The following is a 27,467-nucleotide window of genomic DNA, read 5'->3' as shown; positions in this document are numbered from 1 at the left end:
TAGATTGAATAGAAAGCAAGCTAGATTTTATTTCAAGCAGTCAGCCAAATTACCGACAGATATTCATAAAAAACACATTTTGTATGAGTTGCAAAATTATGAAATTGTAGTTTCCGTAGTGTAGTGGTTATCACGTTCGCCTAACACGCGAAAGGTCCCCGGTTCAAAACCGGGCGGAAACATCTTGGCATTGATACATTATTGAACCTTACAACAAAAGCTAGCTGCCACCAGTTAACATCTACAGCCATTCGAAATGGAATATCAAACAATCTGCAATGGTGATCAAGCAGTCAGAGAATGTGCCTGTAGATGGTTCTCAAAGACGACAATTTTGATGAGGTGCGGGAAGCTGCAGTGTGGTGTTTATCACGTTCGCCTTACATGCACAATGTCCTGGGTTTAAGAACGGGCGGAAATTTCTTGACTCTAGAACATGTATCATGTTCGCCTTACACGTGAAAGGTCCCCGGTTCCAAACATGTGTGTGAAGTAGACAACAAAACTTGTTGATTTAAGTACCTTCATGAATGATGACAATTTCATTGGGGTGCAGAAAGCAGTCAGCGTAGTATCCGTAGTGTAGTAGTTATCACGTTCGCCTCACAAATGAAAGGTCCCCGTTTCCAAACATGTTGGTGAAGTAGACAAAAAGACATGTTTATTTAAGTACCTTCATGAATGACGGCAATTTCATTGGGGTGCAGAAAGTACTGAATGTAGTTTCCGTAGTGTAGTGGTTATCACGTTCGCCTCACACGCGAAAGGTCCCCGGTTCGAAACCGGGCGGAAACAACTGGAATTGTTTACATTTACAGAAAGGCCACCCGTCCCACAATCGCAGGCACATTTAGATTGAATTGAAGGCAGACAGAGATTCTGACAGATATTCATAAAAAACACATATTGGATGAGTTGCAAGAAAATGTAGTTGTAGTTTCCGCAGTGTAGTGGTTATCACGTTCGCCTCACACGCGGAAGGTCCCCGGTTCGAAACCGGGCGGAAACAGCTTGAAATTGATACGTTAGTGAACGATACAGCGAAAGCTAGCTGCCACCAGTTAACATCTACAGCCATTCGAGACGGGATGCCAAACAGTCTGCATTGGTGATCAAGCAGTCAGAGAATGTGCCTGCAGGTTATTCTCAAAGACAACATTTCTGATGAGGTGCGGGAAGCTGTAGTGTTGCGTTTATCACATTCACCTTACATGCAAAATGTCCTCTATTTAAGGCCAGGCGGAAATTTCTTGACTTTGAAACACTCTAGAACATGAATAGGAGAGCCACATGTCTTGAGGAAACTTCAGTCATTGGGAGATGGAACACCGAACCGTCTATATTTTTGGAGCAAGGAGGAGGCCATATTCCTTAAAAAAACAATCTCAAACGTTGAAATGTCTATAGTTAAAAATGTTTCTGCCAGGCTTTGAACCCAGACCTTTCTTATATAAGGCTAACTTGTTAACCAAAAAACCTTGCAACACCAGCTGTTTGTAAATATGCTGGCTAAATACCCTGTGCTTTCAGTAGGCTTTGCATGTTTGAGATAAAACTAAAAAAAAAAATGCAATGAGGAGGAAGAGCAAACATGACGTTTCTATAGTGTAGTGGTTATCACGTGCGCCTTACATGCGAAAGGTCCCCGGTTCGAAACCGGGTAGAAACTTCTGTGTGAAGTAGACAACGAGAGTTGTTTATATAAGTACCGTCATGAATGCCGACACCTTCATTGGTGTGCATGAAGCTCCATGTCAAGGTTCTGTGGTGTAGAGGTTGTCACGTTCGCCTCACAAACGAGAGGTCCCCGGTGTGGAAGCATCTGGAATTGTACACATTGACAGAAACGGTACCCGTCACAGGTGAACAAATACAGACTCTTATTGATTGAAGGTACCCGTCACACAAATGCACACACCTTTAGATTGAATAGAAAGCAAGCTAGATTTTATTTCAAGCAGTCAGCCAAATTACCGACAGATATTCATAAAAAACACATTTTGTATGAGTTGCAAAATTATGAAATTGTAGTTTCCGTAGTGTAGTGGTTATCACGTTCGCCTAACACGCGAAAGGTCCCCGGTTCAAAACCGGGCGGAAACATCTTGGCATTGATACATTATTGAACCTTACAACAAAAGCTAGCTGCCACCAGTTAACATCTACAGCCATTCGAAATGGAATATCAAACAATCTGCAATGGTGATCAAGCAGTCAGAGAATGTGCCTGTAGATGGTTCTCAAAGACGACAATTTTGATGAGGTGCGGGAAGCTGCAGTGTGGTGTTTATCACGTTCGCCTTACATGCACAATGTCCTGGGTTTAAGAACGGGCGGAAATTTCTTGACTCTAGAACATGTATCATGTTCGCCTTACACGTGAAAGGTCCCCGGTTCCAAACATGTGTGTGAAGTAGACAACAAAACTTGTTGATTTAAGTACCTTCATGAATGATGACAATTTCATTGGGGTGCAGAAAGCAGTCAGCGTAGTATCCGTAGTGTAGTAGTTATCACGTTCGCCTCACAAATGAAAGGTCCCCGTTTCCAAACATGTTGGTGAAGTAGACAAAAAGACATGTTTATTTAAGTACCTTCATGAATGACGGCAATTTCATTGGGGTGCAGAAAGTACTGAATGTAGTTTCCGTAGTGTAGTGGTTATCACGTTCGCCTCACACGCGAAAGGTCCCCGGTTCGAAACCGGGCGGAAACAACTGGAATTGTTTACATTTACAGAAAGGCCACCCGTCCCACAATCGCAGGCACATTTAGATTGAATTGAAGGCAGACAGAGATTCTGACAGATATTCATAAAAAACACATATTGGATGAGTTGCAAGAAAATGTAGTTGTAGTTTCCGCAGTGTAGTGGTTATCACGTTCGCCTCACACGCGGAAGGTCCCCGGTTCGAAACCGGGCGGAAACAGCTTGAAATTGATACGTTAGTGAACGATACAGCGAAAGCTAGCTGCCACCAGTTAACATCTACAGCCATTCGAGACGGGATGCCAAACAGTCTGCATTGGTGATCAAGCAGTCAGAGAATGTGCCTGCAGGTTATTCTCAAAGACAACATTTTTGATGAGGTGCGGGAAGCTGTAGTGTTGCGTTTATCACATTCACCTTACATGCAAAATGTCCTCTATTTAAGGCCAGGCGGAAATTTCTTGACTTTGAAACACTCTAGAACATGAATAGGAGAGCCACATGTCTTGAGGAAACTTCAGTCATTGGGAGATGGAACACCGAACCGTCTATATTTTTGGAGCAAGGAGGAGGCCATATTCCTTAAAAAAACAATCTCAAACGTTGAAATGTCTATAGTTAAAAATGTTTCTGCCAGGCTTTGAACCCAGACCTTTCTTATATAAGGCTAACTTGTTAACCAAAAAACCTTGCAACACCAGCTGTTTGTAAATATGCTGGCTAAATACCCTGTGCTTTCAGTAGGCTTTGCATGTTTGAGATAAAACTAAAAAAAAAAATGCAATGAGGAGGAAGAGAAAACATGACGTTTCTATAGTGTAGTGGTTATCACGTTCGCCTTACACGCGAAAGGTCCCCGGTTCGAAACCGGGTAGAAACTTCTGTGTGAAGTAGACAACGAGAGTTGTTTATATAAGTACCGTCATGAATGCCGACACCTTCATTGGTGTGCATGAAGCTCCATGTCAAGGTTCTGTGGTGTAGAGGTTGTCATGTTCGCCTCACAAACGAGAGGTCCCCGGTGTGGAAGCATCTGGAATTGTACACATTGACAGAAACGGTACCCGTCACAGGTGAACAAATACAGACTCTTATTGATTGAAGGTACCCGTCACACAAATGCACACACCTTTAGATTGAATAGAAAGCAAGCTAGATTTTATTTCAAGCAGTCAGCCAAATTACCGACAGATATTCATAAAAAACACATTTTGTATGAGTTGCAAAATTATGAAATTGTAGTTTCCGTAGTGTAGTGGTTATCACGTTCGCCTAACACGCGAAAGGTCCCCGGTTCAAAACCGGGCGGAAATATCTTGGCATTGATACATTATTGAACCTTACAACAAAAGCTAGCTGCCACCAGTTAACATCTACAGCCATTCGAAATGGAATATCAAACAATCTGCAATGGTGATCAAGCAGTCAGAGAATGTGCCTGTAGATGGTTCTCAAAGACGACAATTTTGATGAGGTGCGGGAAGCTGCAGTGTGGTGTTTATCACGTTCGCCTTACATGCACAATGTCCTGGGTTTAAGAACGGGCGGAAATTTCTTGACTCTAGAACATGTATCATGTTCGCCTTACACGTGAAAGGTCCCCGGTTCCAAACATGTGTGTGAAGTAGACAACAAAACTTGTTGATTTAAGTACCTTCATGAATGATGACAATTTCATTGGGGTGCAGAAAGCAGTCAGCGTAGTATCCGTAGTGTAGTAGTTATCACGTTCGCCTCACAAATGAAAGGTCCCCGTTTCCAAACATGTTGGTGAAGTAGACAAAAAGACATGTTTATTTAAGTACCTTCATGAATGACGGCAATTTCATTGGGGTGCAGAAAGTACTGAATGTAGTTTCCGTAGTGTAGTGGTTATCACGTTCGCCTCACACGCGAAAGGTCCCCGGTTCGAAACCGGGCGGAAACAACTGGAATTGTTTACATTTACAGAAAGGCCACCCGTCCCACAATCGCAGGCACATTTAGATTGAATTGAAGGCAGACAGAGATTCTGACAGATATTCATAAAAAACACATTTTGGATGAGTTGCAAGAAAATGTAGTTGTAGTTTCCGCAGTGTAGTGGTTATCACGTTCGCCTCACACGCGGAAGGTCCCCGGTTCGAAACCGGGCGGAAACAGCTTGAAATTGATACGTTAGTGAACGATACAGCGAAAGCTAGCTGCCACCAGTTAACATCTACAGCCATTCGAGACGGGATGCCAAACAGTCTGCATTGGTGATCAAGCAGTCAGAGAATGTGCCTGCAGGTTATTCTCAAAGACAACATTTCTGATGAGGTGCGGGAAGCTGTAGTGTTGCGTTTATCACATTCACCTTACATGCAAAATGTCCTCTATTTAAGGCCAGGCGGAAATTTCTTGACTTTGAAACACTCTAGAACATGAATAGGAGAGCCACATGTCTTGAGGAAACTTCAGTCATTGGGAGATGGAACACCGAACCGTCTATATTTTTGGAGCAAGGAGGAGGCCATATTCCTTAAAAAAACAATCTCAAACGTTGAAATGTCTATAGTTAAAAATGTTTCTGCCAGGCTTTGAACCCAGACCTTTCTTATATAAGGCTAACTTGTTAACCAAAAAACCTTGCAACACCAGCTGTTTGTAAATATGCTGGCTAAATACCCTGTGCTTTCAGTAGGCTTTGCATGTTTGAGATAAAACTAAAAAAAAAAATGCAATGAGGAGGAAGAGCAAACCTGACGTTTCTATAGTGTAGTGGTTATCACGTTCGCCTTACACGCGAAAGGTCCCCGGTTCGAAACCGGGTAGAAACTTCTGTGTGAAGTAGACAACGAGAGTTGTTTATATAAGTACCGTCATGAATGCCGACACCTTCATTGGTGTGCATGAAGCTCCATGTCAAGGTTCTGTGGTGTAGAGGTTGTCACGTTCGCCTCACAAACGAGAGGTCCCCGGTGTGGAAGCATCTGGAATTGTACACATTGACAGAAACGGTACCCGTCACAGGTGAACAAATACAGACTCTTATTGATTGAAGGTACCCGTCACACAAATGCACACACCTTTAGATTGAATAGAAAGCAAGCTAGATTTTATTTCAAGCAGTCAGCCAAATTACCGACAGATATTCATAAAAAACACATTTTGTATGAGTTGCAAAATTATGAAATTGTAGTTTCCGTAGTGTAGTGGTTATCACGTTCGCCTAACACGCGAAAGGTCCCCGGTTCAAAACCGGGCGGAAACATCTTGGCATTGATACATTATTGAACCTTACAACAAAAGCTAGCTGCCACCAGTTAACATCTACAGCCATTCGAAATGGAATATCAAACAATCTGCAATGGTGATCAAGCAGTCAGAGAATGTGCCTGTAGATGGTTCTCAAAGACGACAATTTTGATGAGGTGCGGGAAGCTGCAGTGTGGTGTTTATCACGTTCGCCTTACATGCACAATGTCCTGGGTTTAAGAACGGGCGGAAATTTCTTGACTCTAGAACATGTATCATGTTCGCCTTACACGTGAAAGGTCCCCGGTTCCAAACATGTGTGTGAAGTAGACAACAAAACTTGTTGATTTAAGTACCTTCATGAATGATGACAATTTCATTGGGGTGCAGAAGGCAGTCAGCGTAGTATCCGTAGTGTAGTAGTTATCACGTTCGCCTCACAAATGAAAGGTCCCCGTTTCCAAACATGTTGGTGAAGTAGACAAAAAGACATGTTTATTTAAGTACCTTCATGAATGACGGCAATTTCATTGGGGTGCAGAAAGTACTGAATGTAGTTTCCGTAGTGTAGTGGTTATCACGTTCGCCTCACACGCGAAAGGTCCCCGGTTCGAAACCGGGCGGAAACAACTGGAATTGTTTACATTTACAGAAAGGCCACCCGTCCCACAATCGCAGGCACATTTAGATTGAATTGAAGGCAGACAGAGATTCTGACAGATATTCATAAAAAACACATTTTGGATGAGTTGCAAAACTATGAAATTGTAGTTTCCGTAGTGTAGTGGTTATCACGTTCGCCTAACAAGCGAAAGGTCCCCGGTTCAAAACCGGGCGGAAACATCTTGGCATTGATACATTATTGAACCTTACAACAAAAGCTAGCTGCCACCAGTTAACATCTACAGCCATTCGAAATGGAATATCAAACAATCTGCAATGGTGATCAAGCAGTCAGAGAATGTGCCTGTAGATGGTTCTCAAAGACGACAATTTTGATGAGGTGCGGGAAGCTGCAGTGTGGTGTTTATCACGTTCGCCTTACATGCACAATGTCCTGGGTTTAAGAACGGGCGGAAATTTCTTGACTCTAGAACATGTATCATGTTCGCCTTACACGTGAAAGGTCCCCGGTTCCAAACATGTGTGTGAAGTAGACAACAAAACTTGTTGATTTAAGTACCTTCATGAATGATGACAATTTCATTGGGGTGCAGAAAGCAGTCAGCGTAGTATCCGTAGTGTAGTAGTTATCACGTTCGCCTCACAAATGAAAGGTCCCCGTTTCCAAACATGTTGGTGAAGTAGACAAAAAGACATGTTTATTTAAGTACCTTCATGAATGACGGCAATTTCATTGGGGTGCAGAAAGTACTGAATGTAGTTTCCGTAGTGTAGTGGTTATCACGTTCGCCTCACAAGCGAAAGGTCCCCGGTTCGAAACCGGGCGGAAACAACTGGAATTGTTTACATTTACAGAAAGGCCACCCGTCTCACAATCGCAGGCACATTTAGATTGAATTGAAGGCAGACAGAGATTCTGACAGATATTCATAAAAAACACATTTTGGATGAGTTGCAAGAAGATGTAGTTGTAGTTTCCGCAGTGTAGTGGTTATCACGTTCGCCTCACACGCGGAAGGTCCCCGGTTCGAAACCGGGCGGAAACAGCTTGAAATTGATACGTTAGTGAACGATACAGCGAAAGCTAGCTGCCACCAGTTAACATCTACAGCCATTCGAGACGGGATGCCAAACAGTCTGCATTGGTGATCAAGCAGTCAGAGAATGTGCCTGCAGGTTATTCTCAAAGACAACATTTCTGATGAGGTGCGGGAAGCTGTAGTGTTGCGTTTATCACATTCACCTTACATGCAAAATGTCCTCTATTTAAGGCCAGGCGGAAATTTCTTGACTTTGAAACACTCTAGAACATGAATAGGAGAGCCACATGTCTTGAGGAAACTTCAGTCATTGGGAGATGGAACACCGAACCGTCTATATTTTTGGAGCAAGGAGGAGGCCATATTCCTTAAAAAAACAATCTCAAACGTTGAAATGTCTATAGTTAAAAATGTTTCTGCCAGGCTTTGAACCCAGACCTTTCTTATATAAGGCTAACTTGTTAACCAAAAAACCTTGCAACACCAGCTGTTTGTAAATATGCTGGCTAAATACCCTGTGCTTTCAGTAGGCTTTGCATGTTTGAGATAAAACTAAAAAAAAAAATGCAATGAGGAGGAAGAGAAAACATGACGTTTCTATAGTGTAGTGGTTATCACGTTCGCCTTACACGCGAAAGGTCCCCGGTTCGAAACCGGGTAGAAACTTCTGTGTGAAGTAGACAACGAGAGTTGTTTATATAAGTACCGTCATGAATGCCGACACCTTCATTGGTGTGCATGAAGCTCCATGTCAAGGTTCTGTGGTGTAGAGGTTGTCACGTTCGCCTCACAAACGAGAGGTCCCCGGTGTGGAAGCATCTGGAATTGTACACATTGACAGAAACGGTACCCGTCACAGGTGAACAAATACAGACTCTTATTGATTGAAGGTACCCGTCACACAAATGCACACACCTTTAGATTGAATAGAAAGCAAGCTAGATTTTATTTCAAGCAGTCAGCCAAATTACCGACAGATATTCATAAAAAACACATTTTGTATGAGTTGCAAAATTATGAAATTGTAGTTTCCGTAGTGTAGTGGTTATCACGTTCGCCTAACACGCGAAAGGTCCCCGGTTCAAAACCGGGCGGAAACATCTTGGCATTGATACATTATTGAACCTTACAACAAAAGCTAGCTGCCACCAGTTAACATCTACAGCCATTCGAAATGGAATATCAAACAATCTGCAATGGTGATCAAGCAGTCAGAGAATGTGCCTGTAGATGGTTCTCAAAGACGACAATTTTGATGAGGTGCGGGAAGCTGCAGTGTGGTGTTTATCACGTTCGCCTTACATGCACAATGTCCTGGGTTTAAGAACGGGCGGAAATTTCTTGACTCTAGAACATGTATCATGTTCGCCTTACACGTGAAAGGTCCCCGGTTCCAAACATGTGTGTGAAGTAGACAACAAAACTTGTTGATTTAAGTACCTTCATGAATGATGACAATTTCATTGGGGTGCAGAAAGCAGTCAGCGTAGTATCCGTAGTGTAGTAGTTATCACGTTCGCCTCACAAATGAAAGGTCCCCGTTTCCAAACATGTTGGTGAAGTAGACAAAAAGACATGTTTATTTAAGTACCTTCATGAATGACGGCAATTTCATTGGGGTGCAGAAAGTACTGAATGTAGTTTCCGTAGTGTAGTGGTTATCACGTTCGCCTCACACGCGAAAGGTCCCCGGTTCGAAACCGGGCGGAAACAACTGGAATTGTTTACATTTACAGAAAGGCCACCCGTCCCACAATCGCAGGCACATTTAGATTGAATTGAAGGCAGACAGAGATTCTGACAGATATTCATAAAAAACACATTTTGGATGAGTTGCAAGAAAATGTAGTTGTAGTTTCCGCAGTGTAGTGGTTATCACGTTCGCCTCACACGCGGAAGGTCCCCGGTTCGAAACCGGGCGGAAACAGCGTGAAATTGATACGTTAGTGAACGATACAGCGAAAGCTAGCTGCCACCAGTTAACATCTACAGCCATTCGAGACGGGATGCCAAACAGTCTGCATTGGTGATCAAGCAGTCAGAGAATGTGCCTGCAGGTTATTCTCAAAGACAACATTTCTGATGAGGTGCGGGAAGCTGTAGTGTTGCGTTTATCACATTCACCTTACATGCAAAATGTCCTCTATTTAAGGCCAGGCGGAAATTTCTTGACTTTGAAACACTCTAGAACATGAATAGGAGAGCCACATGTCTTGAGGAAACTTCAGTCATTGGGAGATGGAACACCGAACCGTCTATATTTTTGGAGCAAGGAGGAGGCCATATTCCTTAAAAAAACAATCTCAAACGTTGAAATGTCTATAGTTAAAAATGTTTCTGCCAGGCTTTGAACCCAGACCTTTCTTATATAAGGCTAACTTGTTAACCAAAAAACCTTGCAACACCAGCTGTTTGTAAATATGCTGGCTAAATACCCTGTGCTTTCAGTAGGCTTTGCATGTTTGAGATAAAACAAAAAAAAAAAATGCAATGAGGAGGAAGAGCAAACCTGACGTTTCTATAGTGTAGTGGTTATCACGTTCGCCTTACACGCGAAAGGTCCCCGGTTCGAAACCGGGTAGAAACTTCTGTGTGAAGTAGACAACGAGAGTTGTTTATATAAGTACCGTCATGAATGCCGACACCTTCATTGGTGTGCATGAAGCTCCATGTCAAGGTTCTGTGGTGTAGAGGTTGTCACGTTCGCCTCACAAACGAGAGGTCCCCGGTGTGGAAGCATCTGGAATTGTACACATTGACAGAAACGGTACCCGTCACAGGTGAACAAATACAGACTCTTATTGATTGAAGGTACCCGTCACACAAATGCACACACCTTTAGATTGAATAGAAAGCAAGCTAGATTTTATTTCAAGCAGTCAGCCAAATTACCGACAGATATTCATAAAAAACACATTTTGTATGAGTTGCAAAATTATGAAATTGTAGTTTCCGTAGTGTAGTGGTTATCACGTTCGCCTAACACGCGAAAGGTCCCCGGTTCAAAACCGGGCGGAAACATCTTGGCATTGATACATTATTGAACCTTACAACAAAAGCTAGCTGCCACCAGTTAACATCTACAGCCATTCGAAATGGAATATCAAACAATCTGCAATGGTGATCAAGCAGTCAGAGAATGTGCCTGTAGATGGTTCTCAAAGACGACAACTTTGATGAGGTGCGGGAAGCTGCAGTGTGGTGTTTATCACGTTCGCCTTACATGCACAATGTCCTGGGTTTAAGAACGGGCGGAAATTTCTTGACTCTAGAACATGTATCATGTTCGCCTTACACGTGAAAGGTCCCCGGTTCCAAACATGTGTGTGAAGTAGACAACAAAACTTGTTGATTTAAGTACCTTCATGAATGATGACAATTTCATTGGGGTGCAGAAAGCAGTCAGCGTAGTATCCGTAGTGTAGTAGTTATCACGTTCGCCTCACAAATGAAAGGTCCCCGTTTCCAAACATGTTGGTGAAGTAGACAAAAAGACATGTTTATTTAAGTACCTTCATGAATGACGGCAATTTCATTGGGGTGCAGAAAGTACTGAATGTAGTTTCCGTAGTGTAGTGGTTATCACGTTCGCCTCACACGCGAAAGGTCCCCGGTTCGAAACCGGGCGGAAACAACTGGAATTGTTTACATTTACAGAAAGGCCACCCGTCCCACAATCGCAGGCACATTTAGATTGAATTGAAGGCAGACAGAGATTCTGACAGATATTCATAAAAAACACATTTTGGATGAGTTGCAAGAAGATGTAGTTGTAGTTTCCGCAGTGTAGTGGTTATCACGTTCGCCTCACACGCGGAAGGTCCCCGGTTCGAAACCGGGCGGAAACAGCTTGAAATTGATACGTTAGTGAACGATACAGCGAAAGCTAGCTGCCACCAGTTAACATCTACAGCCATTCGAGACGGGATGCCAAACAGTCTGCATTGGTGATCAAGCAGTCAGAGAATGTGCCTGCAGGTTATTCTCAAAGACAACATTTCTGATGAGGTGCGGGAAGCTGTAGTGTTGCGTTTATCACATTCACCTTACATGCAAAATGTCCTCTATTTAAGGCCAGGCGGAAATTTCTTGACTTTGAAACACTCTAGAACATGAATAGGAGAGCCACATGTCTTGAGGAAACTTCAGTCATTGGGAGATGGAACACCGAACCGTCTATATTTTTGGAGCAAGGAGGAGGCCATATTCCTTAAAAAAACAATCTCAAACGTTGAAATGTCTATAGTTAAAAATGTTTCTGCCAGGCTTTGAACCCAGACCTTTCTTATATAAGGCTAACTTGTTAACCAAAAAACCTTGCAACACCAGCTGTTTGTAAATATGCTGGCTAAATACCCTGTGCTTTCAGTAGGCTTTGCATGTTTGAGATAAAACTAAAAAAAAAAATGCAATGAGGAGGAAGAGAAAACATGACGTTTCTATGGTGTAGTGGTTATCACGTTCGCCTTACACGCGAAAGGTCCCCGGTTCGAAACCGGGTAGAAACTTCTGTGTGAAGTAGACAACGAGAGTTGTTTATATAAGTACCGTCATGAATGCCGACACCTTCATTGGTGTGCATGAAGCTCCATGTCAAGGTTCTGTGGTGTAGAGGTTGTCACGTTCGCCTCACAAACGAGAGGTCCCCGGTGTGGAAGCATCTGGAATTGTACACATTGACAGAAACGGTACCCGTCACAGGTGAACAAATACAGACTCTTATTGATTGAAGGTACCCGTCACACAAATGCACACACCTTTAGATTGAATAGAAAGCAAGCTAGATTTTATTTCAAGCAGTCAGCCAAATTACCGACAGATATTCATAAAAAACACATTTTGTATGAGTTGCAAAATTATGAAATTGTAGTTTCCGTAGTGTAGTGGTTATCACGTTCGCCTAACACGCGAAAGGTCCCCGGTTCAAAACCGGGCGGAAACATCTTGGCATTGATACATTATTGAACCTTACAACAAAAGCTAGCTGCCACCAGTTAACATCTACAGCCATTCGAAATGGAATATCAAACAATCTGCAATGGTGATCAAGCAGTCAGAGAATGTGCCTGTAGATGGTTCTCAAAGACGACAACTTTGATGAGGTGCGGGAAGCTGCAGTGTGGTGTTTATCACGTTCGCCTTACATGCACAATGTCCTGGGTTTAAGAACGGGCGGAAATTTCTTGACTCTAGAACATGTATCATGTTCGCCTTACACGTGAAAGGTCCCCGGTTCCAAACATGTGTGTGAAGTAGACAACAAAACTTGTTGATTTAAGTACCTTCATGAATGATGACAATTTCATTGGGGTGCAGAAAGCAGTCAGCGTAGTATCCGTAGTGTAGTAGTTATCACGTTCGCCTCACAAATGAAAGGTCCCCGTTTCCAAACATGTTGGTGAAGTAGACAAAAAGACATGTTTATTTAAGTACCTTCATGAATGACGGCAATTTCATTGGGGTGCAGAAAGTACTGAATGTAGTTTCCGTAGTGTAGTGGTTATCACGTTCGCCTCACACGCGAAAGGTCCCCGGTTCGAAACCGGGCGGAAACAACTGGAATTGTTTACATTTACAGAAAGGCCACCCGTCCCACAATCGCAGGCACATTTAGATTGAATTGAAGGCAGACAGAGATTCTGACAGATATTCATAAAAAACACATTTTGGATGAGTTGCAAGAAGATGTAGTTGTAGTTTCCGCAGTGTAGTGGTTATCACGTTCGCCTCACACGCGGAAGGTCCCCGGTTCGAAACCGGGCGGAAACAGCTTGAAATTGATACGTTAGTGAACGATACAGCGAAAGCTAGCTGCCACCAGTTAACATCTACAGCCATTCGAGACGGGATGCCAAACAGTCTGCATTGGTGATCAAGCAGTCAGAGAATGTGCCTGCAGGTTATTCTCAAAGACAACATTTCTGATGAGGTGCGGGAAGCTGTAGTGTTGCGTTTATCACATTCACCTTACATGCAAAATGTCCTCTATTTAAGGCCAGGCGGAAATTTCTTGACTTTGAAACACTCTAGAACATGAATAGGAGAGCCACATGTCTTGAGGAAACTTCAGTCATTGGGAGATGGAACACCGAACCGTCTATATTTTTTTTGGAGCAAGGAGGAGGCCATATTCCTTAAAAAAACAATCTCAAACGTTGAAATGTCTATAGTTAAAAATGTTTCTGCCAGGCTTTGAACCCAGACCTTTCTTATATAAGGCTAACTTGTTAACCAAAAAACCTTGCAACACCAGCTGTTTGTAAATATGCTGGCTAAATACCCTGTGCTTTCAGTAGGCTTTGCATGTTTGAGATAAAACTAAAAAAAAAATGCAATGAGGAGGAAGAGCAAACATGACGTTTCTGTAGTGTAGTGGTTATCACGTTCGCCTTACACGCGAAAGGTCCCCGGTTCGAAACCGGGTAGAAACTTCTGTGTGAAGTAGACAACGAGAGTTGTTTATATAAGTACCGTCATGAATGCCGACACCTTCATTGGTGTGCATGAAGCTCCATGTCAAGGTTCTGTGGTGTAGAGGTTGTCACGTTCGCCTCACAAACGAGAGGTCCCCGGTGTGGAAGCATCTGGAATTGTACACATTGACAGAAACGGTACCCGTCACAGGTGAACAAATACAGACTCTTATTGATTGAAGGTACCCGTCACACAAATGCACACACCTTTAGATTGAATAGAAAGCAAGCTAGATTTTATTTCAAGCAGTCAGCCAAATTACCGACAGATATTCATAAAAAACACATTTTGTATGAGTTGCAAAATTATGAAATTGTAGTTTCCGTAGTGTAGTGGTTATCACGTTCGCCTAACACGCGAAAGGTCCCCGGTTCAAAACCGGGCGGAAACATCTTGGCATTGATACATTATTGAACCTTACAACAAAAGCTAGCTGCCACCAGTTAACATCTACAGCCATTCGAAATGGAATATCAAACAATCTGCAATGGTGATCAAGCAGTCAGAGAATGTGCCTGTAGATGGTTCTCAAAGACGACAATTTTGATGAGGTGCGGGAAGCTGCAGTGTGGTGTTTATCACGTTCGCCTTACATGCACAATGTCCTGGGTTTAAGAACGGGCGGAAATTTCTTGACTCTAGAACATGTATCATGTTCGCCTTACACGTGAAAGGTCCCCGGTTCCAAACATGTGTGTGAAGTAGACAACAAAACTTGTTGATTTAAGTACCTTCATGAATGATGACAATTTCATTGGGGTGCAGAAAGCAGTCAGCGTAGTATCCGTAGTGTAGTAGTTATCACGTTCGCCTCACAAATGAAAGGTCCCCGTTTCCAAACATGTTGGTGAAGTAGACAAAAAGACATGTTTATTTAAGTACCTTCATGAATGACGGCAATTTCATTGGGGTGCAGAAAGAACTGAATGTAGTTTCCGTAGTGTAGTGGTTATCACGTTCGCCTCACACGCGAAAGGTCCCCGGTTCGAAACCGGGCGGAAACAACTGGAATTGTTTACATTTACAGAAAGGCCACCCGTCCCACAATCGCAGGCACATTTAGATTGAATTGAAGGCAGACAGAGATTCTGACAGATATTCATAAAAAACACATTTTGGATGAGTTGCAAGAAAATGTAGTTGTAGTTACCGTAGTGTAGTGGTTATCATGTTCGCCTCACACGCGGAAGGTCCCCGGTTCGAAACCGGGCGGAAACAGCTTGAAATTGATACGTTAGTGAACGATACAGCGAAAGCTAGCTGCCACCAGTTAACATCTACAGCCATTCGAGACGGGATGCCAAACAGTCTGCATTGGTGATCAAGCAGTCAGAGAATGTGCCTGCAGGTTATTCTCAAAGACAACATTTCTGATGAGGTGCGGGAAGCTGTAGTGTTGCGTTTATCACATTCACCTTACATGCAAAATGTCCTCTATTTAAGGCCAGGCGGAAATTTCTTGACTTTGAAACACTCTAGAACATGAATAGGAGAGCCACATGTCTTGAGGAAACTTCAGTCATTGGGAGATGGAACACCGAACCGTCTATATTTTTGGAGCAAGGAGGAGGCCATATTCCTTAAAAAAACAATCTCAAACGTTGAAATGTCTATAGTTAAAAATGTTTCTGCCAGGCTTTGAACCCAGACCTTTCTTATTAAGGCTAACTTGTTAACCAAAAAACCTTGCAACACCAGCTGTTTGTAAATATGCTGGCTAAATACCCTGTGCTTTCAGTAGGCTTTGCATGTTTGAGATAAAACAAAAAAAAAAATGCAATGAGGAGGAAGAGCAAACATGACGTTTCTGTAGTGTAGTGGTTATCACGTTCGCCTTACACGCGAAAGGTCCCCGGTTCGAAACCGGGTAGAAACTTCTGTGTGAAGTAGACAACGAGAGTTGTTTATATAAGTACCGTCATGAATGCCGACACCTTCATTGGTGTGCATGAAGCTCCATGTCAAGGTTCTGTGGTGTAGAGGTTGTCACGTTCGCCTCACAAACGAGAGGTCCCCGGTGTGGAAGCATCTGGAATTGTACACATTGACCGAAACGGTACCCGTCACAGGTGAACAAATACAGACTCTTATTGATTGAAGGTTCCCGTCACACAAATGCACACACCTTTAGATTGAATAGAAAGCAAGCTAGATTTTATTTCAAGCAGTCAGCCAAATTACAGACAGATATTCATAAAAAACACATTTTGTATGAGTTGCAAAATCATGAAATTGTAGTTTCCGTAGTGTAGTGGTTATCACGTTCGCCTAACACGCGAAAGGTCCCCGGTTCAAAACCGGGCGGAAACATCTTGGCATTGATACATTATTGAACCTTACAACAAAAGCTAGCTGCCACCAGTTAACATCTACAGCCATTCGAAATGGAATATCAAACAATCTGCAATGGTGATCAAGCAGTCAGAGAATGTGCCTGTAGATGGTTCTCAAAGACGACAATTTTGATGAGGTGCGGGAAGCTGCAGTGTGGTGTTTATCACGTTCGCCTTACATGCACAATGTCCTGGGTTTAAGAACGGGCGGAAATTTCTTGACTCTAGAACATGTATCATGTTCGCCTTACACGTGAAAGGTCCCCGGTTCCAAACATGTGTGTGAAGTAGACAACAAAACTTGTTGATTTAAGTACCTTCATGAATGATGACAATTTCATTGGGGTGCAGAAGGCAGTCAGCGTAGTATCCGTAGTGTAGTAGTTATCACGTTCGCCTCACAAATGAAAGGTCCCCGTTTCCAAACATGTTGGTGAAGTAGACAAAAAGACATGTTTATTTAAGTACCTTCATGAATGACGGCAATTTCATTGGGGTGCAGAAAGTACTGAATGTAGTTTCCGTAGTGTAGTGGTTATCACGTTCGCCTCACACGCGAAAGGTCCCCGGTTCGAAACCGGGCGGAAACAACTGGAATTGTTTACATTTACAGAAAGGCCACCCGTCCCACAATCGCAGGCACATTTAGATTGAATTGAAGGCAGACAGAGATTCTGACAGATATTCATAAAAAACACATTTTGGATGAGTTGCAAGAAAATGTAGTTGTAGTTTCCGTAGTGTAGTGGTTATCACGTTCGCCTCACACGCGGAAGGTCCCCGGTTCGAAACCGGGCGGAAACAGCTTGAAATTGATACGTTAGTGAACGATACAGCGAAAGCTAGCTGCCACCAGTTAACATCTACAGCCATTCGAGACGGGATGCCAAACAGTCTGCATTGGTGATCAAGCAGTCAGAGAATGTGCCTGCAGGTTATTCTCAAAGACAACATTTCTGATGAGGTGCGGGAAGCTGTAGTGTTGCGTTTATCACATTCACCTTACATGCAAAATGTCCTCTATTTAAGGCCAGGCGGAAATTTCTTGACTTTGAAACACTCTAGAACATGAATAGGAGAGCCACATGTCTTGAGGAAACTTCAGTCATTGGGAGATGGAACACCGAACCGTCTATATTTTTGGAGCAAGGAGGAGGCCATATTCCTTAAAAAAACAATCTCAAACGTTGAAATGTCTATAGTTAAAAATGTTTCTGCCAGGCTTTGAACCCAGACCTTTCTTATATAAGGCTAACTTGTTAACCAAAAAACCTTGCAACACCAGCTGTTTGTAAATATGCTGGCTAAATACCCTGTGCTTTCAGTAGGCTTTGCATGTTTGAGATAAAACAAAAAAAAAAATGCAATGAGGAGGAAGAGCAAACATGACGTTTCTGTAGTGTAGTGGTTATCACGTTCGCCTTACACGCGAAAGGTCCCCGGTTCGAAACCGGGTAGAAACTTCTGTGTGAAGTAGACAACGAGAGTTGTTTATATAAGTACCGTCATGAATGCCGACACCTTCATTGGTGTGCATGAAGCTCCATGTCAAGGTTCTGTGGTGTAGAGGTTGTCACGTTCGCCTCACAAACGAGAGGTCCCCGGTGTGGAAGCATCTGGAATTGTACACATTGACAGAAACGGTACCCGTCACAGGTGAACAAATACAGACTCTTATTGATTGAAGGTTCCCGTCACACAAATGCACACACCTTTAGATTGAATAGAAAGCAAGCTAGATTTTATTTCAAGCAGTCAGCCAAATTACAGACAGATATTCATAAAAAACACATTTTGTATGAGTTGCAAAATCATGAAATTGTAGTTTCCGTAGTGTAGTGGTTATCACGTTCGCCTAACACGCGAAAGGTCCCCGGTTCAAAACCGGGCGGAAACATCTTGGCATTGATACATTATTGAACCTTACAACAAAAGCTAGCTGCCACCAGTTAACATCTACAGCCATTCGAAATGGAATATCAAACAATCTGCAATGGTGATCAAGCAGTCAGAGAATGTGCCTGTAGATGGTTCTCAAAGACGACAATTTTGATGAGGTGCGGGAAGCTGCAGTGTGGTGTTTATCACGTTCGCCTTACATGCACAATGTCCTGGGTTTAAGAACGGGCGGAAATTTCTTGACTCTAGAACATGTATCATGTTCGCCTTACACGTGAAAGGTCCCCGGTTCCAAACATGTGTGTGAAGTAGACAACAAAACTTGTTGATTTAAGTACCTTCATGAATGATGACAATTTCATTGGGGTGCAGAAGGCAGTCAGCGTAGTATCCGTAGTGTAGTAGTTATCACGTTCGCCTCACAAATGAAAGGTCCCCGTTTCCAAACATGTTGGTGAAGTAGACAAAAAGACATGTTTATTTAAGTACCTTCATGAATGACGGCAATTTCATTGGGGTGCAGAAAGTACTGAATGTAGTTTCCGTAGTGTAGTGGTTATCACGTTCGCCTCACACGCGAAAGGTCCCCGGTTCGAAACCGGGCGGAAACAACTGGAATTGTTTACATTTACAGAAAGGCCACCCGTCCCACAATCGCAGGCACATTTAGATTGAATTGAAGGCAGACAGAGATTCTGACAGATATTCATAAAAAACACATTTTGGATGAGTTGCAAGAAAATGTAGTTGTAGTTTCCGTAGTGTAGTGGTTATCACGTTCGCCTCACACGCGGAAGGTCCCCGGTTCGAAACCGGGCGGAAACAGCTTGAAATTGATACGTTAGTGAACGATACAGCGAAAGCTAGCTGCCACCAGTTAACATCTACAGCCATTCGAGACGGGATGCCAAACAGTCTGCATTGGTGATCAAGCAGTCAGAGAATGTGCCTGCAGGTTATTCTCAAAGACAACATTTCTGATGAGGTGCGGGAAGCTGTAGTGTTGCGTTTATCACATTCACCTTACATGCAAAATGTCCTCTATTTAAGGCCAGGCGGAAATTTCTTGACTTTGAAACACTCTAGAACATGAATAGGAGAGCCACATGTCTTGAGGAAACTTCAGTCATTGGGAGATGGAACACCGAACCGTCTATATTTTTGGAGCAAGGAGGAGGCCATATTCCTTAAAAAAACAATCTCAAACGTTGAAATGTCTATAGTTAAAAATGTTTCTGCCAGGCTTTGAACCCAGACCTTTCTTATATAAGGCTAACTTGTTAACCAAAAAACCTTGCAACACCAGCTGTTTGTAAATATGCTGGCTAAATACCCTGTGCTTTCAGTAGGCTTTGCATGTTTGAGATAAAACAAAAAAAAAAATGCAATGAGGAGGAAGAGCAAACATGACGTTTCTGTAGTGTAGTGGTTATCACGTTCGCCTTACACGCGAAAGGTCCCCGGTTCGAAACCGGGTAGAAACTTCTGTGTGAAGTAGACAACGAGAGTTGTTTATATAAGTACCGTCATGAATGCCGACACCTTCATTGGTGTGCATGAAGCTCCATGTCAAGGTTCTGTGGTGTAGAGGTTGTCACGTTCGCCTCACAAACGAGAGGTCCCCGGTGTGGAAGCATCTGGAATTGTACACATTGACAGAAACGGTACCCGTCACAGGTGAACAAATACAGACTCTTATTGATTGAAGGTTCCCGTCACACAAATGCACACACCTTTAGATTGAATAGAAAGCAAGCTAGATTTTATTTCAAGCAGTCAGCCAAATTACAGACAGATATTCATAAAAAACACATTTTGTATGAGTTGCAAAATCATGAAATTGTAGTTTCCGTAGTGTAGTGGTTATCACGTTCGCCTAACACGCGAAAGGTCACCGGTTCAAAACCGGGCGGAAACATCTTGGCATTGATACATTATTGAACCTTACAACAAAAGCTAGCTGCCACCAGTTAACATCTACAGCCATTCGAAATGGAATATCAAACAATCTGCAATGGTGATCAAGCAGTCAGAGAATGTGCCTGTAGATGGTTCTCAAAGACGACAATTTTGATGAGGTGCGGGAAGCTGCAGTGTGGTGTTTATCACGTTCGCCTTACATGCACAATGTCCTGGGTTTAAGAACGGGCGGAAATTTCTTGACTCTAGAACATGTATCATGTTCGCCTTACACGTGAAAGGTCCCCGGTTCCAAACATGTGTGTGAAGTAGACAACAAAACTTGTTGATTTAAGTACCTTCATGAATGATGACAATTTCATTGGGGTGCAGAAAGCAGTCAGCGTAGTATCCGTAGTGTAGTAGTTATCACGTTCGCCTCACAAATGAAAGGTCCCCGTTTCCAAACATGTTGGTGAAGTAGACAAAAAGACATGTTTATTTAAGTACCTTCATGAATGACGGCAATTTCATTGGGGTGCAGAAAGTACTGAATGTAGTTTCCGTAGTGTAGTGGTTATCACGTTCGCCTCACACGCGAAAGGTCCCCGGTTCGAAACCGGGCGGAAACAACTGGAATTGTTTACATTTACAGAAAGGCCACCCGTCCCACAATCGCAGGCACATTTAGATTGAATTGAAGGCAGACAGAGATTCTGACAGATATTCATAAAAAACACATTTTGGATGAGTTGCAAGAAAATGTAGTTGTAGTTTCCGTAGTGTAGTGGTTATCACGTTCGCCTCACACGCGGAAGGTCCCCGGTTCGAAACCGGGCGGAAACAGCTTGAAATTGATACGTTAGTGAACGATACAGCGAAAGCTAGCTGCCACCAGTTAACATCTACAGCCATTCGAGACGGGATGCCAAACAGTCTGCATTGGTGATCAAGCAGTCAGAGAATGTGCCTGCAGGTTATTCTCAAAGACAACATTTCTGATGAGGTGCGGGAAGCTGTAGTGTTGCGTTTATCACATTCACCTTACATGCAAAATGTCCTCTATTTAAGGCCAGGCGGAAATTTCTTGACTTTGAAACACTCTAGAACATGAATAGGAGAGCCACATGTCTTGAGGAAACTTCAGTCATTGGGAGATGGAACACCGAACCGTCTATATTTTTGGAGCAAGGAGGAGGCCATATTCCTTAAAAAAACAATCTCAAACGTTGAAATGTCTATAGTTAAAAATGTTTCTGCCAGGCTTTGAACCCAGACCTTTCTTATATAAGGCTAACTTGTTAACCAAAAAACCTTGCAACACCAGCTGTTTGTAAATATGCTGGCTAAATACCCTGTGCTTTCAGTAGGCTTTGCATGTTTGAGATAAAACTAAAAAAAAAATGCAATGAGGAGGACGAGCAAACATGACGTTTCTGTAGTGTAGTGGTTATCACGTTCGCCTTACACGCGAAAGGTCCCCGGTTCGAAACCGGGTAGAAACTTCTGTGTGAAGTAGACAACGAGAGTTGTTTATATAAGTACCGTCATGAATGCCGACACCTTCATTGGTGTGCATGAAGCTCCATGTCAAGGTTCTGTGGTGTAGAGGTTGTCACGTTCGCCTCACAAACGAGAGGTCCCCGGTGTGGAAGCATCTGGAATTGTACACATTGACAGAAACGGTACCCGTCACAGGTGAACAAATACAGACTCTTATTGATTGAAGGTACCCGTCACACAAATGCACACACCTTTAGATTGAATAGAAAGCAAGCTAGATTTTATTTCAAGCAGTCAGCCAAATTACCGACAGATATTCATAAAAAACACATTTTGTATGAGTTGCAAAATTATGAAATTGTAGTTTCCGTAGTGTAGTGGTTATCACGTTCGCCTAACACGCGAAAGGTCCCCGGTTCAAAACCGGGCGGAAACATCTTGGCATTGATACATTATTGAACCTTACAACAAAAGCTAGCTGCCACCAGTTAACATCTACAGCCATTCGAAATGGAATATCAAACAATCTGCAATGGTGATCAAGCAGTCAGAGAATGTGCCTGTAGATGGTTCTCAAAGACGACAATTTTGATGAGGTGCGGGAAGCTGCAGTGTGGTGTTTATCACGTTCGCCTTACATGCACAATGTCCTGGGTTTAAGAACGGGCGGAAATTTCTTGACTCTAGAACATGTATCATGTTCGCCTTACACGTGAAAGGTCCCCGGTTCCAAACATGTGTGTGAAGTAGACAACAAAACTTGTTGATTTAAGTACCTTCATGAATGATGACAATTTCATTGGGGTGCAGAAGGCAGTCAGCGTAGTATCCGTAGTGTAGTAGTTATCACGTTCGCCTCACAAATGAAAGGTCCCCGTTTCCAAACATGTTGGTGAAGTAGACAAAAAGACATGTTTATTTAAGTACCTTCATGAATGACGGCAATTTCATTGGGGTGCAGAAAGTACTGAATGTAGTTTCCGTAGTGTAGTGGTTATCACGTTCGCCTCACACGCGAAAGGTCCCCGGTTCGAAACCGGGCGGAAACAACTGGAATTGTTTACATTTACAGAAAGGCCACCCGTCCCACAATCGCAGGCACATTTAGATTGAATTGAAGGCAGACAGAGATTCTGACAGATATTCATAAAAAACACATTTTGGATGAGTTGCAAGAAAATGTAGTTGTAGTTTCCGTAGTGTAGTGGTTATCACGTTCGCCTCACACGCGGAAGGTCCCCGGTTCGAAACCGGGCGGAAACAGCTTGAAATTGATACGTTAGTGAACGATACAGCGAAAGCTAGCTGCCACCAGTTAACATCTACAGCCATTCGAGACGGGATGCCAAACAGTCTGCATTGGTGATCAAGCAGTCAGAGAATGTGCCTGCAGGTTATTCTCAAAGACAACATTTCTGATGAGGTGCGGGAAGCTGTAGTGTTGCGTTTATCACATTCACCTTACATGCAAAATGTCCTCTATTTAAGGCCAGGCGGAAATTTCTTGACTTTGAAACACTCTAGAACATGAATAGGAGAGCCACATGTCTTGAGGAAACTTCAGTCATTGGGAGATGGAACACCGAACCGTCTATATTTTTGGAGCAAGGAGGAGGCCATATTCCTTAAAAAAACAATCTCAAACGTTGAAATGTCTATAGTTAAAAATGTTTCTGCCAGGCTTTGAACCCAGACCTTTCTTATATAAGGCTAACTTGTTAACCAAAAAACATTGCAACACCAGCTGTTTGTAAATATGCTGGCTAAATACCCTGTGCTTTCAGTAGGCTTTGCATGTTTGAGATAAAACTAAAAAAAAAATGCAATGAGGAGGAAGAGCAAACATGACGTTTCTGTAGTGTAGTGGTTATCACGTTCGCCTTACACGCGAAAGGTCCCCGGTTCGAAACCGGGTAGAAACTTCTGTGTGAAGTAGACAACGAGAGTTGTTTATATAAGTACCGTCATGAATGCCGACACCTTCATTGGTGTGCATGAAGCTCCATGTCAAGGTTCTGTGGTGTAGAGGTTGTCACGTTCGCCTCACAAACGAGAGGTCCCCGGTGTGGAAGCATCTGGAATTGTACACATTTACAGAAACGGTACCCGTCACAGGTGAACAAATACAGACTCTTATTGATTGAAGGTACCCGTCACACAAATGCACACACCTTTAGATTGAATAGAAAGCAAGCTAGATTTTATTTCAAGCAGTCAGGCAAATTACCGACAGATATTCATAAAAAACACATTTTGTATGAGTTGCAAAATTATGAAATTGTAGTTTCCGTAGTGTAGTGGTTATCACATTCGCCTAACACGCGAAAGGTCCCCGGTTCAAAACCGGGCGGAAACATCTTGGCATTGATACATTATTGAACCTTACAACAAAAGCTAGCTGCCACCAGTTAACATCTACAGCCATTCGAAATGGAATATCAAACAATCTGCAATGGTGATCAAGCAGTCAGAGAATGTGCCTGTAGATGGTTCTCAAAGACGACAATTTTGATGAGGTGCGGGAAGCTGCAGTGTGGTGTTTATCACGTTCGCCTTACATGCACAATGTCCTGGGTTTAAGAACGGGCGGAAATTTCTTGACTCTAGAACATGTATCATGTTCGCCTTACACGTGAAAGGTCCCCGGTTCCAAACATGTGTGTGAAGTAGACAACAAAACTTGTTGATTTAAGTACCTTCATGAATGATGACAATTTCATTGGGGTGCAGAAAGCAGTCAGCGTAGTATCCGTAGTGTAGTAGTTATCACGTTCGCCTCACAAATGAAAGGTCCCCGTTTCCAAACATGTTGGTGAAGTAGACAAAAAGACATGTTTATTTAAGTACCTTCATGAATGACGGCAATTTCATTGGGGTGCAGAAAGTACTGAATGTAGTTTCCGTAGTGTAGTGGTTATCACGTTCGCCTCACACGCGAAAGGTCCCCGGTTCGAAACCGGGCGGAAACAACTGGAATTGTTTACATTTACAGAAAGGCCACCCGTCCCACAATCGCAGGCACATTTAGATTGAATTGAAGGCAGACAGAGATTCTGACAGATATTCATAAAAAACACATTTTGGATGAGTTGCAAGAAAATGTAGTTGTAGTTTCCGTAGTGTAGTGGTTATCACGTTCGCCTCACACGCGGAAGGTCCCCGGTTCGAAACCGGGCGGAAACAGCTTGAAATTGATACGTTAGTGAACGATACAGCGAAAGCTAGCTGCCACCAGTTAACATCTACAGCCATTCGAGACGGGATGCCAAACAGTCTGCATTGGTGATCAAGCAGTCAGAGAATGTGCCTGCAGGTTATTCTCAAAGACAACATTTCTGATGAGGTGCGGGAAGCTGTAGTGTTGCGTTTATCACATTCACCTTACATGCAAAATGTCCTCTATTTAAGGCCAGGCGGAAATTTCTTGACTTTGAAACACTCTAGAACATGAATAGGAGAGCCACATGTCTTGAGGAAACTTCAGTCATTGGGAGATGGAACACCGAACCGTCTATATTTTTGGAGCAAGGAGGAGGCCATATTCCTTAAAAAAACAATCTCAAACGTTGAAATGTCTATAGTTAAAAATGTTTCTGCCAGGCTTTGAACCCAGACCTTTCTTATATAAGGCTAACTTGTTAACCAAAAAACCTTGCAACACCAGCTGTTTGTAAATATGCTGGCTAAATACCCTGTGCTTTCAGTAGGCTTTGCATGTTTGAGATAAAACTAAAAAAAAAATGCAATGAGGAGGACGAGCAAACATGACGTTTCTGTAGTGTAGTGGTTATCACGTTCGCCTTACACGCGAAAGGTCCCCGGTTCGAAACCGGGTAGAAACTTCTGTGTGAAGTAGACAACGAGAGTTGTTTATATAAGTACCGTCATGAATGCCGACACCTTCATTGGTGTGCATGAAGCTCCATGTCAAGGTTCTGTGGTGTAGAGGTTGTCACGTTCGCCTCACAAACGAGAGGTCCCCGGTGTGGAAGCATCTGGAATTGTACACATTGACAGAAACGGTACCCGTCACAGGTGAACAAATACAGACTCTTATTGATTGAAGGTACCCGTCACACAAATGCACACACCTTTAGATTGAATAGAAAGCAAGCTAGATTTTATTTCAAGCAGTCAGCCAAATTACCGACAGATATTCATAAAAAACACATTTTGTATGAGTTGCAAAATTATGAAATTGTAGTTTCCGTAGTGTAGTGGTTATCACGTTCGCCTAACACGCGAAAGGTCCCCGGTTCAAAACCGGGCGGAAACATCTTGGCATTGATACATTATTGAACCTTACAACAAAAGCTAGCTGCCACCAGTTAACATCTACAGCCATTCGAAATGGAATATCAAACAATCTGCAATGGTGATCAAGCAGTCAGAGAATGTGCCTGTAGATGGTTCTCAAAGACGACAATTTTGATGAGGTGCGGGAAGCTGCAGTGTGGTGTTTATCACGTTCGCCTTACATGCACAATGTCCTGGGTTTAAGAACGGGCGGAAATTTCTTGACTCTAGAACATGTATCATGTTCGCCTTACACGTGAAAGGTCCCCGGTTCCAAACATGTGTGTGAAGTAGACAACAAAACTTGTTGATTTAAGTACCTTCATGAATGATGACAATTTCATTGGGGTGCAGAAGGCAGTCAGCGTAGTATCCGTAGTGTAGTAGTTATCACGTTCGCCTCACAAATGAAAGGTCCCCGTTTCCAAACATGTTGGTGAAGTAGACAAAAAGACATGTTTATTTAAGTACCTTCATGAATGACGGCAATTTCATTGGGGTGCAGAAAGTACTGAATGTAGTTTCCGTAGTGTAGTGGTTATCACGTTCGCCTCACACGCGAAAGGTCCCCGGTTCGAAACCGGGCGGAAACAACTGGAATTGTTTACATTTACAGAAAGGCCACCCGTCCCACAATCGCAGGCACATTTAGATTGAATTGAAGGCAGACAGAGATTCTGACAGATATTCATAAAAAACACATTTTGGATGAGTTGCAAGAAAATGTAGTTGTAGTTTCCGTAGTGTAGTGGTTATCACGTTCGCCTCACACGCGGAAGGTCCCCGGTTCGAAACCGGGCGGAAACAGCTTGAAATTGATACGTTAGTGAACGATACAGCGAAAGCTAGCTGCCACCAGTTAACATCTACAGCCATTCGAGACGGGATGCCAAACAGTCTGCATTGGTGATCAAGCAGTCAGAGAATGTGCCTGCAGGTTATTCTCAAAGACAACATTTCTGATGAGGTGCGGGAAGCTGTAGTGTTGCGTTTATCACATTCACCTTACATGCAAAATGTCCTCTATTTAAGGCCAGGCGGAAATTTCTTGACTTTGAAACACTCTAGAACATGAATAGGAGAGCCACATGTCTTGAGGAAACTTCAGTCATTGGGAGATGGAACACCGAACCGTCTATATTTTTGGAGCAAGGAGGAGGCCATATTCCTTAAAAAAACAATCTCAAACGTTGAAATGTCTATAGTTAAAAATGTTTCTGCCAGGCTTTGAACCCAGACCTTTCTTATATAAGGCTAACTTGTTAACCAAAAAACATTGCAACACCAGCTGTTTGTAAATATGCTGGCTAAATACCCTGTGCTTTCAGTAGGCTTTGCATGTTTGAGATAAAACTAAAAAAAAAATGCAATGAGGAGGAAGAGCAAACATGACGTTTCTGTAGTGTAGTGGTTATCACGTTCGCCTTACACGCGAAAGGTCCCCGGTTCGAAACCGGGTAGAAACTTCTG

At 42.9% G+C, this 27,467-nt stretch overlaps 58 non-coding genes across 58 annotated transcripts; all 58 read left to right on the top strand.

The window, feature by feature from the left end:
* The first annotated feature begins 109 nt into the window (after positions 1-109).
* Positions 110-182, top strand: AC3HAE_022413 (transfer RNA valine (anticodon AAC)). Its single transcript has one exon. It is a non-coding gene; the product is annotated as a tRNA-Val (tRNA).
* A 540-nt stretch (positions 183-722) lies between these two features.
* Positions 723-795, top strand: AC3HAE_022412 (transfer RNA valine (anticodon CAC)). Its single transcript has one exon. It is a non-coding gene; the product is annotated as a tRNA-Val (tRNA).
* A 141-nt stretch (positions 796-936) lies between these two features.
* AC3HAE_022409 (transfer RNA valine (anticodon CAC)) lies at positions 937-1,009 on the top strand. The gene has a single exon. It is a non-coding gene; the product is annotated as a tRNA-Val (tRNA).
* A 587-nt stretch (positions 1,010-1,596) lies between these two features.
* AC3HAE_022408 (transfer RNA valine (anticodon UAC)) lies at positions 1,597-1,669 on the top strand. The gene has a single exon. It is a non-coding gene; the product is annotated as a tRNA-Val (tRNA).
* A 361-nt stretch (positions 1,670-2,030) lies between these two features.
* AC3HAE_022407 (transfer RNA valine (anticodon AAC)) lies at positions 2,031-2,103 on the top strand. Its single transcript has one exon. It is a non-coding gene; the product is annotated as a tRNA-Val (tRNA).
* A 540-nt stretch (positions 2,104-2,643) lies between these two features.
* On the top strand, positions 2,644-2,716 carry AC3HAE_022406 (transfer RNA valine (anticodon CAC)). Its single transcript has one exon. It is a non-coding gene; the product is annotated as a tRNA-Val (tRNA).
* Positions 2,717-2,857: 141 nt separating this feature from the next.
* AC3HAE_022405 (transfer RNA valine (anticodon CAC)) lies at positions 2,858-2,930 on the top strand. The gene has a single exon. It is a non-coding gene; the product is annotated as a tRNA-Val (tRNA).
* Positions 2,931-3,517: 587 nt separating this feature from the next.
* On the top strand, positions 3,518-3,590 carry AC3HAE_022404 (transfer RNA valine (anticodon UAC)). The gene has a single exon. It is a non-coding gene; the product is annotated as a tRNA-Val (tRNA).
* Positions 3,591-3,951: 361 nt separating this feature from the next.
* AC3HAE_022403 (transfer RNA valine (anticodon AAC)) lies at positions 3,952-4,024 on the top strand. Its single transcript has one exon. It is a non-coding gene; the product is annotated as a tRNA-Val (tRNA).
* A 540-nt stretch (positions 4,025-4,564) lies between these two features.
* AC3HAE_022402 (transfer RNA valine (anticodon CAC)) lies at positions 4,565-4,637 on the top strand. The gene has a single exon. It is a non-coding gene; the product is annotated as a tRNA-Val (tRNA).
* A 141-nt stretch (positions 4,638-4,778) lies between these two features.
* Positions 4,779-4,851, top strand: AC3HAE_022401 (transfer RNA valine (anticodon CAC)). Its single transcript has one exon. It is a non-coding gene; the product is annotated as a tRNA-Val (tRNA).
* Positions 4,852-5,438: 587 nt separating this feature from the next.
* On the top strand, positions 5,439-5,511 carry AC3HAE_022400 (transfer RNA valine (anticodon UAC)). Its single transcript has one exon. It is a non-coding gene; the product is annotated as a tRNA-Val (tRNA).
* A 361-nt stretch (positions 5,512-5,872) lies between these two features.
* AC3HAE_022397 (transfer RNA valine (anticodon AAC)) lies at positions 5,873-5,945 on the top strand. Its single transcript has one exon. It is a non-coding gene; the product is annotated as a tRNA-Val (tRNA).
* Positions 5,946-6,485: 540 nt separating this feature from the next.
* AC3HAE_022396 (transfer RNA valine (anticodon CAC)) lies at positions 6,486-6,558 on the top strand. The gene has a single exon. It is a non-coding gene; the product is annotated as a tRNA-Val (tRNA).
* Positions 6,559-6,699: 141 nt separating this feature from the next.
* Positions 6,700-6,772, top strand: AC3HAE_022395 (transfer RNA valine (anticodon AAC)). The gene has a single exon. It is a non-coding gene; the product is annotated as a tRNA-Val (tRNA).
* Positions 6,773-7,312: 540 nt separating this feature from the next.
* Positions 7,313-7,385, top strand: AC3HAE_022394 (transfer RNA valine (anticodon CAC)). Its single transcript has one exon. It is a non-coding gene; the product is annotated as a tRNA-Val (tRNA).
* A 141-nt stretch (positions 7,386-7,526) lies between these two features.
* AC3HAE_022393 (transfer RNA valine (anticodon CAC)) lies at positions 7,527-7,599 on the top strand. The gene has a single exon. It is a non-coding gene; the product is annotated as a tRNA-Val (tRNA).
* A 587-nt stretch (positions 7,600-8,186) lies between these two features.
* AC3HAE_022392 (transfer RNA valine (anticodon UAC)) lies at positions 8,187-8,259 on the top strand. Its single transcript has one exon. It is a non-coding gene; the product is annotated as a tRNA-Val (tRNA).
* A 361-nt stretch (positions 8,260-8,620) lies between these two features.
* Positions 8,621-8,693, top strand: AC3HAE_022391 (transfer RNA valine (anticodon AAC)). Its single transcript has one exon. It is a non-coding gene; the product is annotated as a tRNA-Val (tRNA).
* Positions 8,694-9,233: 540 nt separating this feature from the next.
* Positions 9,234-9,306, top strand: AC3HAE_022390 (transfer RNA valine (anticodon CAC)). Its single transcript has one exon. It is a non-coding gene; the product is annotated as a tRNA-Val (tRNA).
* A 141-nt stretch (positions 9,307-9,447) lies between these two features.
* On the top strand, positions 9,448-9,520 carry AC3HAE_022389 (transfer RNA valine (anticodon CAC)). The gene has a single exon. It is a non-coding gene; the product is annotated as a tRNA-Val (tRNA).
* A 587-nt stretch (positions 9,521-10,107) lies between these two features.
* On the top strand, positions 10,108-10,180 carry AC3HAE_022387 (transfer RNA valine (anticodon UAC)). The gene has a single exon. It is a non-coding gene; the product is annotated as a tRNA-Val (tRNA).
* Positions 10,181-10,541: 361 nt separating this feature from the next.
* Positions 10,542-10,614, top strand: AC3HAE_022385 (transfer RNA valine (anticodon AAC)). The gene has a single exon. It is a non-coding gene; the product is annotated as a tRNA-Val (tRNA).
* Positions 10,615-11,154: 540 nt separating this feature from the next.
* On the top strand, positions 11,155-11,227 carry AC3HAE_022384 (transfer RNA valine (anticodon CAC)). The gene has a single exon. It is a non-coding gene; the product is annotated as a tRNA-Val (tRNA).
* Positions 11,228-11,368: 141 nt separating this feature from the next.
* Positions 11,369-11,441, top strand: AC3HAE_022383 (transfer RNA valine (anticodon CAC)). The gene has a single exon. It is a non-coding gene; the product is annotated as a tRNA-Val (tRNA).
* A 587-nt stretch (positions 11,442-12,028) lies between these two features.
* Positions 12,029-12,101, top strand: AC3HAE_022382 (transfer RNA valine (anticodon UAC)). Its single transcript has one exon. It is a non-coding gene; the product is annotated as a tRNA-Val (tRNA).
* Positions 12,102-12,462: 361 nt separating this feature from the next.
* On the top strand, positions 12,463-12,535 carry AC3HAE_022381 (transfer RNA valine (anticodon AAC)). Its single transcript has one exon. It is a non-coding gene; the product is annotated as a tRNA-Val (tRNA).
* A 540-nt stretch (positions 12,536-13,075) lies between these two features.
* Positions 13,076-13,148, top strand: AC3HAE_022380 (transfer RNA valine (anticodon CAC)). The gene has a single exon. It is a non-coding gene; the product is annotated as a tRNA-Val (tRNA).
* Positions 13,149-13,289: 141 nt separating this feature from the next.
* Positions 13,290-13,362, top strand: AC3HAE_022379 (transfer RNA valine (anticodon CAC)). The gene has a single exon. It is a non-coding gene; the product is annotated as a tRNA-Val (tRNA).
* A 589-nt stretch (positions 13,363-13,951) lies between these two features.
* On the top strand, positions 13,952-14,024 carry AC3HAE_022378 (transfer RNA valine (anticodon UAC)). The gene has a single exon. It is a non-coding gene; the product is annotated as a tRNA-Val (tRNA).
* A 361-nt stretch (positions 14,025-14,385) lies between these two features.
* Positions 14,386-14,458, top strand: AC3HAE_022376 (transfer RNA valine (anticodon AAC)). Its single transcript has one exon. It is a non-coding gene; the product is annotated as a tRNA-Val (tRNA).
* Positions 14,459-14,998: 540 nt separating this feature from the next.
* AC3HAE_022375 (transfer RNA valine (anticodon CAC)) lies at positions 14,999-15,071 on the top strand. The gene has a single exon. It is a non-coding gene; the product is annotated as a tRNA-Val (tRNA).
* Positions 15,072-15,212: 141 nt separating this feature from the next.
* Positions 15,213-15,285, top strand: AC3HAE_022373 (transfer RNA valine (anticodon CAC)). Its single transcript has one exon. It is a non-coding gene; the product is annotated as a tRNA-Val (tRNA).
* A 585-nt stretch (positions 15,286-15,870) lies between these two features.
* On the top strand, positions 15,871-15,943 carry AC3HAE_022372 (transfer RNA valine (anticodon UAC)). Its single transcript has one exon. It is a non-coding gene; the product is annotated as a tRNA-Val (tRNA).
* A 361-nt stretch (positions 15,944-16,304) lies between these two features.
* AC3HAE_022371 (transfer RNA valine (anticodon AAC)) lies at positions 16,305-16,377 on the top strand. The gene has a single exon. It is a non-coding gene; the product is annotated as a tRNA-Val (tRNA).
* A 540-nt stretch (positions 16,378-16,917) lies between these two features.
* AC3HAE_022370 (transfer RNA valine (anticodon CAC)) lies at positions 16,918-16,990 on the top strand. Its single transcript has one exon. It is a non-coding gene; the product is annotated as a tRNA-Val (tRNA).
* A 141-nt stretch (positions 16,991-17,131) lies between these two features.
* Positions 17,132-17,204, top strand: AC3HAE_022369 (transfer RNA valine (anticodon CAC)). Its single transcript has one exon. It is a non-coding gene; the product is annotated as a tRNA-Val (tRNA).
* A 586-nt stretch (positions 17,205-17,790) lies between these two features.
* Positions 17,791-17,863, top strand: AC3HAE_022368 (transfer RNA valine (anticodon UAC)). Its single transcript has one exon. It is a non-coding gene; the product is annotated as a tRNA-Val (tRNA).
* A 361-nt stretch (positions 17,864-18,224) lies between these two features.
* AC3HAE_022367 (transfer RNA valine (anticodon AAC)) lies at positions 18,225-18,297 on the top strand. Its single transcript has one exon. It is a non-coding gene; the product is annotated as a tRNA-Val (tRNA).
* A 540-nt stretch (positions 18,298-18,837) lies between these two features.
* On the top strand, positions 18,838-18,910 carry AC3HAE_022365 (transfer RNA valine (anticodon CAC)). Its single transcript has one exon. It is a non-coding gene; the product is annotated as a tRNA-Val (tRNA).
* A 141-nt stretch (positions 18,911-19,051) lies between these two features.
* Positions 19,052-19,124, top strand: AC3HAE_022364 (transfer RNA valine (anticodon CAC)). The gene has a single exon. It is a non-coding gene; the product is annotated as a tRNA-Val (tRNA).
* Positions 19,125-19,710: 586 nt separating this feature from the next.
* Positions 19,711-19,783, top strand: AC3HAE_022363 (transfer RNA valine (anticodon UAC)). Its single transcript has one exon. It is a non-coding gene; the product is annotated as a tRNA-Val (tRNA).
* Positions 19,784-20,144: 361 nt separating this feature from the next.
* AC3HAE_022361 (transfer RNA valine (anticodon AAC)) lies at positions 20,145-20,217 on the top strand. The gene has a single exon. It is a non-coding gene; the product is annotated as a tRNA-Val (tRNA).
* A 540-nt stretch (positions 20,218-20,757) lies between these two features.
* On the top strand, positions 20,758-20,830 carry AC3HAE_022360 (transfer RNA valine (anticodon CAC)). Its single transcript has one exon. It is a non-coding gene; the product is annotated as a tRNA-Val (tRNA).
* Positions 20,831-20,971: 141 nt separating this feature from the next.
* AC3HAE_022359 (transfer RNA valine (anticodon CAC)) lies at positions 20,972-21,044 on the top strand. The gene has a single exon. It is a non-coding gene; the product is annotated as a tRNA-Val (tRNA).
* Positions 21,045-21,630: 586 nt separating this feature from the next.
* On the top strand, positions 21,631-21,703 carry AC3HAE_022358 (transfer RNA valine (anticodon UAC)). Its single transcript has one exon. It is a non-coding gene; the product is annotated as a tRNA-Val (tRNA).
* A 361-nt stretch (positions 21,704-22,064) lies between these two features.
* On the top strand, positions 22,065-22,137 carry AC3HAE_022357 (transfer RNA valine (anticodon AAC)). Its single transcript has one exon. It is a non-coding gene; the product is annotated as a tRNA-Val (tRNA).
* A 540-nt stretch (positions 22,138-22,677) lies between these two features.
* Positions 22,678-22,750, top strand: AC3HAE_022356 (transfer RNA valine (anticodon CAC)). The gene has a single exon. It is a non-coding gene; the product is annotated as a tRNA-Val (tRNA).
* A 141-nt stretch (positions 22,751-22,891) lies between these two features.
* On the top strand, positions 22,892-22,964 carry AC3HAE_022354 (transfer RNA valine (anticodon CAC)). Its single transcript has one exon. It is a non-coding gene; the product is annotated as a tRNA-Val (tRNA).
* A 586-nt stretch (positions 22,965-23,550) lies between these two features.
* Positions 23,551-23,623, top strand: AC3HAE_022353 (transfer RNA valine (anticodon UAC)). Its single transcript has one exon. It is a non-coding gene; the product is annotated as a tRNA-Val (tRNA).
* Positions 23,624-23,984: 361 nt separating this feature from the next.
* AC3HAE_022352 (transfer RNA valine (anticodon AAC)) lies at positions 23,985-24,057 on the top strand. Its single transcript has one exon. It is a non-coding gene; the product is annotated as a tRNA-Val (tRNA).
* Positions 24,058-24,597: 540 nt separating this feature from the next.
* Positions 24,598-24,670, top strand: AC3HAE_022351 (transfer RNA valine (anticodon CAC)). The gene has a single exon. It is a non-coding gene; the product is annotated as a tRNA-Val (tRNA).
* Positions 24,671-24,811: 141 nt separating this feature from the next.
* On the top strand, positions 24,812-24,884 carry AC3HAE_022349 (transfer RNA valine (anticodon CAC)). The gene has a single exon. It is a non-coding gene; the product is annotated as a tRNA-Val (tRNA).
* A 586-nt stretch (positions 24,885-25,470) lies between these two features.
* On the top strand, positions 25,471-25,543 carry AC3HAE_022348 (transfer RNA valine (anticodon UAC)). The gene has a single exon. It is a non-coding gene; the product is annotated as a tRNA-Val (tRNA).
* A 361-nt stretch (positions 25,544-25,904) lies between these two features.
* Positions 25,905-25,977, top strand: AC3HAE_022347 (transfer RNA valine (anticodon AAC)). The gene has a single exon. It is a non-coding gene; the product is annotated as a tRNA-Val (tRNA).
* Positions 25,978-26,517: 540 nt separating this feature from the next.
* On the top strand, positions 26,518-26,590 carry AC3HAE_022346 (transfer RNA valine (anticodon CAC)). Its single transcript has one exon. It is a non-coding gene; the product is annotated as a tRNA-Val (tRNA).
* Positions 26,591-26,731: 141 nt separating this feature from the next.
* Positions 26,732-26,804, top strand: AC3HAE_022345 (transfer RNA valine (anticodon CAC)). Its single transcript has one exon. It is a non-coding gene; the product is annotated as a tRNA-Val (tRNA).
* Positions 26,805-27,390: 586 nt separating this feature from the next.
* AC3HAE_022343 (transfer RNA valine (anticodon UAC)) lies at positions 27,391-27,463 on the top strand. Its single transcript has one exon. It is a non-coding gene; the product is annotated as a tRNA-Val (tRNA).
* Positions 27,464-27,467: the final 4 nt, after the last annotated feature.

The sequence above is a fragment of the Micromesistius poutassou genome, assembly GCF_964030765.1.
Source record: "Micromesistius poutassou genome assembly, chromosome: 8".
Taxonomy (NCBI): domain Eukaryota; kingdom Metazoa; phylum Chordata; class Actinopteri; order Gadiformes; family Gadidae; genus Micromesistius; species Micromesistius poutassou.
Note: the sequence above shows the minus strand (reverse complement) of the source record. Positions and strands in the feature narration are given on the sequence as shown.